The following is an 8086-nucleotide window of genomic DNA, read 5'->3' as shown; positions in this document are numbered from 1 at the left end:
AAGACCTTGACTTGAAAAGACAATCAATCAATAAATAAATTCAGTAGAGCCTCTCTGAACTGGGGCTGATGGTGCATGCCTGTAATCCCAGCACTATGGAGGTTGAGGCAAGAGGATCCAAGTTCAAACACAGCCTGGGCTAGTAAGACCCTGCTTCAAAATAAAAAGGGCCAAGGATTTGGCTCAGTGTTAAGACCCTGGGTTCAATCCCCAGTACTGAAAACGAGAGGGAGTGGGCCAGGCTAGACTCTGTCACGTTTCTAAGCCACCCTGCCTCCTGGGATGCACCAGGGAGTAGGACCTCCCACGAGGACATGTTCTACCCATGGATTTGCCAGCTATGTACAGAGATGTTGCTTCCTGAAACTTCGCTAATCCTTCACCTGACTGGCTGCGCTCACTGCAGGGCTGTTTCTTTAATTAGCTGGATGAGCTTAAGGATGTGGGAGCACCTGTGCTATCACTCTCTCCCCTCCCCTCCTCAGTAAACTGACCGTTAAATCGGGTATGAAGCTGCCCACTTAATGACTTGGGGAGACACTGCCACAAACTAAAAAATAAGAAAGGAGCTGAGGATGTTCTCGGTCAGTGTGAAGGCCCTGGGTTCAAGTCCCAGTATCATCAAAAAAATGTTGTGGCTTTTTTTTTTTGATCCTCAGAAAGTTGACAAAGGAGGGCTTGGATCTCTTTCTCCAGGTGGTTCCCTGGTCCTCCTCCTGGAGTTCAGAGAACAGCTACTCCCTATTCCACTCTTGTGTTCAAAACTCAGGCTGGATCACGTTTCCGGTAATCCTGCTTGATCCCCTAATAGGGAGTTAATTTACACCTTCACATAAAGTACTGCTGCTGTTGCCACTGAAGTCCTCGGTAATCCTGTGCTGATTGGCTCAAGGTTGCTAGACCTCTGCCTCATCAGCTTTCCCCACAGAAGGCAAGTGCAGAATAAGGGTGCTACAGCGTCGCCCGGCTTTGGTTCTTGACCTGGCATCCAGGACACCCAGCCCGGCCGCTGGGGCCTTGGCCACATGGTCAGAGGGTAAGGATTTTGTGGCTCCAGGGCCTCACAGCACCTTCTGAGCCGCTGTCTCCAAGACCCATGCTCCAGGCACAGGGTGAGGACAACCAGGCCAGAGAAAGTGCTGGGAGAGCAGCTGATTCCTTTTCCTCTTTTCTATTCCCCACCCACGGCAAGCAGAGGCTTGTTTGGGAGAAACTCAAAATAATTTCTGATTGGGGCTGGGGATTTAGCTCAGCGGCACAGTGCCTGCCTGGCAAGCGCAAGGTCGTGAATTCGATTCCCGGTACCAGAAAAAAAACCAAAAAACAAAAACAAAACAAAACAAAAAAACAAAATAACTTCTGATTGGTGAGCCACAGAGCTGTGGAACTTTCTGTGCACCTGTTAGTGTCTGTCTCACCCGTCAGCATGCCATTGGAGGCACAAATAATACAACACTCCCAGACTGCCTGTGAATATGAAGGACTACAAGTGTGACTGCAAAGGATGGTGAATGTGGAAATTTTTTTTTAATTATTACACTAAACACCAGGCGTGGTGGTGCACGCTTATAATCCCAGTACTTGGGAGGCTGAGGCATAAAGATTGCTGCGAGTTTGAGGCCAGCCTGAGCTACATGGTGAGACTGTGTCTCAAAACAAACAAACAAACAAACTGTAACAGTAAAAGACACATTGCCATTAATTCCTCTTAAAATATTCTCCCTTGCTTGGAGCACTTATCCCATCATTCTTTCTACTTTCTGCAGCAGTTCTATAAATACTCTTGTGATTGTCTTTTTAATTTTTTTTTTTTTGAGACAGGGTCTCACTACGTAGCTCAGGCTGGCCTTGAACTCAAGTGATCCTCCTGTCTCAGCCTCCCAAATTCTGGGATTACAGGTGGGTGCCACTATGCCCGGCTTCGTGTCATTAGTTGAGCTGTTGTGGCTGCCTCGGTGTCCTGAATCGATTCCAGATGTTTGCTTTCCACGGTCATTTTGACTCTGGGGAAAGTCACACGGTGCCAGATGAGGTGAATAAAGCAGACAGGACACCCCTCGTGTTTTTACAAGCCTGCCTATCTGTTGGATGGCGCTGTGCAGCGGCATTCACCATATTTTTTACCAAACCTCATAAAGACACTCAGAACTCCAGAACTGCTTCAGAAAGTGGCAAGAGTGCTAAGAATGTTCACAGAGAAGGAGAGGGTTCTGAGGGGCCCTGACGGCACTGTGGCTTTTGCTGGAATCATTTTTTTTGTAACTTAAACATTCACCATATATTTCTTTTTTTTAACTTTATGTTCCTTCACTGGGGCAAGATCACCATAGATTTCAATCACACCTCACGATACAAAAGGCTATTATACTGGTGGAGGTAACGAAGATGACAATTTATTTCACTGTTATTAATCGGATGGAGCGTCAACTGACAACATTCTATTCTTTAGGTTTTGCTCTTTCCCTTTGAAGGGAAAAAGTAAACGATTATTTAGTTAACGTCTAAGAGCTAAATTCTAAGGGAAACATTTTGACCAACTCATCATGGGTCTACTGAGAGGCAGAACTGAGATGGAAGGGGAGGGGAGGAAGAACAGCTGGCCCAACTGCAAAGGCCGGTGACCTGGCATCCGCAGTCTGGCACACAGCACATCCGGCTTCCAGCCCAGGGATGGCAGAGGCTGGCTGTGCTACTGCACAGCTGTACCAGGCTGGGGCATCTGCACCCTCGCTGGCCTCCCTCTAGCACATTTCCTAAGGTGGCAGTGTAGTTATTTTGGCACAGGACAAAATACCTACCGGGGAAGCAGTGGTGGCCTTACTAGATAAGAATTGATTTTGGTGTAGCTCAGTGGGACAGCACTTGCTTAATACGTGCAAGGCCCCGGGTCTGATGCCCAGCACTGCAACATAAGTAAAGTAAAAAGCCAGGCATGGCGGTACATGCCTGTAATCCCAGCACTCAGGAGGCTGAGGCAGGAGGACACATTCAGAAGCAGTCAGTACAAAGAAGAGGTGTAGATACAATACACAGGAGCAAGAACTAGAGGAAAAAGACTCCCTAGTTACAGTGCAAAGGAAGCCTGTTTATAGCAGTGAAATAGATTAAAGTGTGGAGAAGAGATGAAACAATAAAATAAGCAAGACACAGCCCAGATGCGCTCCTGTGGTCTCAGGTGGTTGGGATATATATATCTCACACTGTACACAGTAAATATATTCAATTCTTATTTTCTAATTATGCTTCAGTAAAATTGAGAGGCAAAAGGTATGAGACATAATGGAAAAGAATTTCTCAGAATTGATAAAAGACAAAAATCTTCATATCCAAGAAATACAGGAAGTTCTCAGTAGGTGCTACGGTTTGAATTTGTGTCCCTCCAACTTCACACTGGAACTTAAACTCCAGTGTGACAGAGCTCGGGACATCAGAAGGTGACAGGTTCATGAGGGCAGAGCTGCAATGAATGGAAGTAGCAACCTCTCGGAGGGCTGTGGGGCACTAGCTGGGCCCTTTGCTTCCACGCCATGTCATATAAGGTGCCCTTTAGAAGCAGAGACCACTGCCTTGGTGTTGGACCTCCTAGTCTCCTGAACTAGGACAGAAGTAAAGTCCAATTGTTCAGACATTACCCAGCCGCAGATATTTTATTCCAGCAGCACAAATGGACTAAGACAATAGGATAATATTAAAAGCGGTCCTGCACTCACCAAAATAACACTACAGAACACCAAAGACAAAGAGTAGCTCTTATAAAGAAACACAGGCACAAGATGATTATTTTAAAGGGGACAATCACTAAAGTGACAACATGATTTTGATCTGCAACAACAGATGCTAGAAGATAATGGAAATAAAATCTTCAAAGGACTGGAAGACAAAACTTGCAAACTACTTTATACTCCTAAACCATCATTCAAGAGTAACAGTGAAATAAAATGTTAAAAATACACCTAGCTTAGTACCCACAGATTGCACTCAGAGTTACTAAAAGGAAAGCCGAACTGAGATGGATGGGAGGATCCCTGAAGAGCTAATAGCTGGCTAATGTGTTGGTAATAAAACTATTACTCTCAATAAAATGGTAAGTAATAAAGCAAAGCATGAGAAGGAGGAAACTCAAATTAAAGTATACAAAAGTCTTATACAGTTGTGAAGAATGGAAAATGTTGCTAACATCAGATTTTTTTAAAAGTAAATATGAATATTTAAAATAGAGCATAGTCCCTGCCGGATAGAAATTCCTGCTATGCGGTAACAGCATAAGTGATAAAATGAAGGCATGGCCAGAGAGCTCATTGCCATGGGAAAAGGGACCAAGAACATTAGGGAAGGCTTCAGAAATGTGCTGTTTGCCCTCTGTCCTGAGGGCTGAGTGGCTGCTGAAGACAGACATTATTTCTGACTGTGAGGGCTGCATACACATTAAAGTCATGGTGTCTTATCAAAGGTGGTTTATTTTGATTGGTTCTGTATGGTTGGAACTTAAAATATATGTGAGTTTTGATATGATAAGAGCATTGAGAAGGCAGACCAAGAAGAGATAAATAGTAAAGGACCACACAGTTCATACTAAGAAATCTATACTTCATTTAGTAGGAGGTAGGGAGGCATCATAGAGATGTAAAAGTTTTCATTGTGGTAAAATATACATGAAAGTTGTCATTTGAACTGTCTGTCAATGTTCAAGTCAGTGCCCCCAATTGTCACAATAACCAGAAATTTTTCATTACCCTAAACTAAAACTTTTTACCCATTAAACAATAACACCCTATTCCTCCCTAAGCCTAGTTTCTTGTAACCACTTATATTAGTCAGCTTTACCATTACTGAGACACAACAACCAACACCCACAACTTAAAGGAATAGAGATTTAACTTAGCTCACGGTTTCTGGGGATTCAGTCACAGTAGGTTGGCTTTAAGGCAGGAGCATCATGGCAGAAGGGCCTGGAGGAGCAAAGGTGCTTAGTTCATGGTAAGAAGGAAGCACAGCTGGGAAGCAGTGCCAGAGAGGAAGAGCAAGAGACCAAATATAGTACCCAAGGTCACCCTCCACTACCCACCCAGAAGTGTGTTCCACCAGTCCCTGGGTGGCTCCCAAACCAGTCAAGTTCACACATCAAGCTTAACTGCCTCACCACGATTCTAATTTCTCTCTCTATGGATTTAACTATTCTAAATATTTCTCATGAGAGGAATCACATAATAGCGTCCTTTTGTGTCTAGCTTAATTTCATGTAGCATAATGTCTTCAAGGTTCATGTGTGTTGTAACATGTATCAAATTCTCCTTCCTTGTTTAAGCTGAGTAATATTCTGTGTGTATGACCACATTTTGTCTGTCCACTTTCCACTAGTGGACAGGACATTAAAAATTTCCCAATGGGGTGTGACTTGGTGATATGTCTAGCATGGGAAGAGACTAAGGAATGGCACTTGTGAACCAGGAGTAGAACCTGATTCAAGAAAATAAGAATGGGTTGCACAGACAGAGGACAGGTTCAGGTTATCATGGCATCAGCCAAGGAGCAGAAGACCTGGAAAACTTGCAGTTAACACAGGCAATTTCTGGGGCTCTTTTGATGCTACCTTTGGTCCCGAAAAGACTCGAGCATGCTTTCTTCTCTGCTGAGACTGAGCAAGTGTGCTGGTTCTGGGCAGTCTGGAGGGGAGGAAGATGCTGACTGACAAAATGGGATAAAGTGATGACGAAATGAGATAAAGTGATCAGTCCAGAGAAAGCTGAAGGAGCAAAATCAAAAGTAAGATATCCTTACCTGGGACAGAAACCTGGAGATTCCAATTTTTGAGGAAAACAATGGAAGAAGAGGCAAAAATATTTTGATTCTGGGGATTACAACACAGCTAAGGCAAAGACAAAGAACAAGCAAATCCCACCATGAGCCCAGGTAAGACCCAGGTCACTGGTGACCACATTCCCACTCCACAGGACCTTCCTCAACGGACCTTCTCTTGTCCCAAGCAAGCTGGCTGGCTGATTAGAAGAGCTGAACTGCATAAATCTTCTAACTCCCTTTATTTCTCCTTAATCTATTACTTATCCACTGTATTTCCCTTCCTTCACTAAGTCATTTGAGACTGACAGCTTCACAGGGAGCGGTAGTAAGTGCAGTCAGTGTTAAGGGAATAGGTTTGTAGAGGTTCCAACTAGTTCACCAACTGACAAAGACAAGAGGGACTTCTTGAGCAACACACGTCATCCACTTGATAATAACTGTACTTATTACCTAAACCCTAGTACAGGGCTAGTTCCAACATGTAACAAGCAAGTTCTACAAGTTTATTCCTTCCTTCACCTTAGCGATAACTTCATATGTTACTCCTACTTAACATAACCTCTCTTATATATGATTTCTTCTGCATTTTACTTTTGGATTTTGTGAAACAGAAGCCTAAAACCACAAGTCAGAAGGAAGGTCACATAATCAAAAACACAAAGAGACACGAACTCTGAAAGATTTGCATGAACTTGAAAGGCCTTAAGCCTATCTCAGCTTTATCACTAGCATTCCACTTGACAATACTTGCCCTCCTGGTATAACTTCCGTGACTTCAGGGTTTACCAGCTGCCACAGAATGCCATGTCTTTACTCTGTTCTGTAGCATTAGAAGACTTTCCCTGTAAGATGTGAATGGAGTACGTATATGCCTCAACTGTTGAATTCACTTTTGTGCCATTTTTCTAAATACAATAATTTTGTACAATCTTTCACAAATGTCTGCTTTAATTTCACATATTAAAAAGTACACAACGTGTCCACCTGAAGCACAAAAGTTCCTCCACAAACCGTCATTACAGCTTTTGTGTAGTAAGAGCAGTTGACAGCCTTGGGCTTACGGAATACCTAGCTCAGTCTGCCATAGAATTAGGCTTCTTCATTTGTTCCTCGTATCTGTGACAGTCAGTGGTGTGGTGCAGATACCTTATGTTGCTTAGGCAGATCTTTATCTTACATACAGCACTTCCTTTTGACATTTATGAAAGTTGCAATTCCTATGATTTCTATAAACTTTTTAAATGTAGACACTTTTTACTTCCATACCACCTCTGGGGACAACAAATAAAAGATTTTCATATTGTGCCTTCTGTTTCCTCCCTGATACACCACCCCCACCTTGGCATTTTTCCTTTTTCTCTGCTTCGACTCATGGTATTGGACTGTCAGTGTCTACAGAAGCACCAGCGTCTATATCCTTACTCTCTAAACTTGGTGTGCTAAATTCTGTGTTTTATAACACAAGAACAGTGTTTTCCTTCTAATTTCTCAGTTAATTGATTACTCAATCCTGTATTATTACTAATATTTGACAATTGTTGAAATAAAAAGAAATTTGTAATTAAAAAAAGGAAAGTAAGAATGGACCCCGGTAAAATGTACACAGGAAAACAAATTTACACAGGAAGTCTAATAAAATCAGATGAGAGCATCTTCAGCCTTGGGAAGAGTAGTTACAGCACGGCAATGGATAGTAAAGCTCACTTTAGCAGGGAGATGAGCATGCGGAGAGGTCCTTTCCCAAGCCACAGTACAATGCAGAGAACCTGGCATGTAGAATTTGAACATTCAGTAGATTTAAGGCAAAGAGGTAGAAGATACTGAACAAAATATTTCATTCTCTTGTAAGTACAAATACAGTGAGAAAGATGGTAAAGATATGGCTTTATTGAAGGCATCTTACGAGGTTATTTTTGAAAGATTCTGAAGGCAAATATGTTGTATGGATAGGACAGCATGACGGTATAGCAGCACATCCTATGCTTAATCTTAATGATGAAGGCAAAAAAACTGTAAGGTATGCCAGTATAATCACAAGCCTAAAACAACAGGGTCATTTTTCTAGGAAGGTGGGAGCCCATATCTACCCCACCAGCACATGAGAAAACTTACTACAAACTGTAATCGTAAAATTTATGGGTGGCAATGCTGGAGTTAATGTATCCTTCACATTTATTATGCTGGCATTTTTAAATGTGAAAAGGTCCCAACTTTGAAAATTCATGTTGAAGTCTGAGTTACTCTCTTCTTTTAGGCACAATACTTAGATTCATGTTTACTAGAACCC

Source organism: Chinchilla lanigera, unplaced genomic scaffold, assembly GCF_000276665.1.
Source record: "Chinchilla lanigera isolate Chin_1 unplaced genomic scaffold, ChiLan1.0 scaffold00082, whole genome shotgun sequence".
NCBI classification, from domain to species: domain Eukaryota; kingdom Metazoa; phylum Chordata; class Mammalia; order Rodentia; family Chinchillidae; genus Chinchilla; species Chinchilla lanigera.
Note: the sequence above shows the minus strand (reverse complement) of the source record.